The sequence below is a fragment of the Ctenocephalides felis genome, unplaced genomic scaffold (assembly GCF_003426905.1).
Source record: "Ctenocephalides felis isolate EL2017-DRISC unplaced genomic scaffold, ASM342690v1 CF-g0.4_SCAFFOLD_00845, whole genome shotgun sequence".
Classification (NCBI taxonomy): domain Eukaryota; kingdom Metazoa; phylum Arthropoda; class Insecta; order Siphonaptera; family Pulicidae; genus Ctenocephalides; species Ctenocephalides felis.
Window position 1 is genome coordinate 58,663,443 of NW_020536999.1, and position 989 is coordinate 58,664,431.

Genomic DNA, 989 nt, shown 5'->3' on the forward strand with positions numbered 1-989 from the left:
GAACTGAACAAATAATTATAGGATTTGCAAGACTTCAGTGTGAATCTAGACGTGATGTGACTCCAATATCGTGGGTTTTGCCACCTGGTATATCATCAAAAAGCTTTGGAGGTGTTTTCAGAGTCGACTGGATCTGCAGGAAAGAGTTGCCATTCAGTTCTACATTGCATTTATTTAATCCGTGGAATGAAGGCAACCAGTTAAAATTGGCAGAGATGGACAAGAAATCGAACCCAGAGTTGCTGAAGAACTTTGTAGATTGTTTCCGCAAGATGAAGGTATAGGAGATTCTAATAAATTATCGGGAAGTCTATTATCGTTTTGGGTGTTTTAGTCTAGTACAAGTGTGATTATTAAGTGATTAAAAAATCTAGTATGAACATAATGCTGCTATAATTGTGAAAAGTCAGATTGCACAATAGTGATTTGTGACAATATTGAACTATAAAAAATTTCAACATTTGCTAATTTAATATATCACAGTTCTTTTCAGAATTCCACTCATTTGCACAATGCTAATATTTTGGAAGATGTTTTATTTTAAAATTTAATAGTTAAAAACAATAAATTTTCAATGTATAGTGATTTCAAAGAATCTTCAACTATTTATAATTAGTTTACTCTAAATTTCTAGAGAATGTGAAATCCTGATTAGTATAATGTTTTTGATTTTGAAAACATAATTTCATTAAGGAGTTAGGGGTACTCAGAGTCATGAAAAAATGAGAATTTTCAGTATTTCTTTTTGTTATAAATCAAGTCTTTTTACAAAAATAAAAATATGGCTGTATTAAGCAAGGTTTTGACTTGAAATAACAAAATTTTCAAATAAAATATGTAAACATTTCCAAAGTATAGGTGTTTGTGTTGACCAGTTTAAAAACAAGGTCTTTGCATTGAAAATCTAAGTTCTTGGAGATTCGTCTAAAATCGATCAGATAAAAAAAAATAGTTTAAAAATAGATAATCCTGGGCCGGATCGAAGTTTT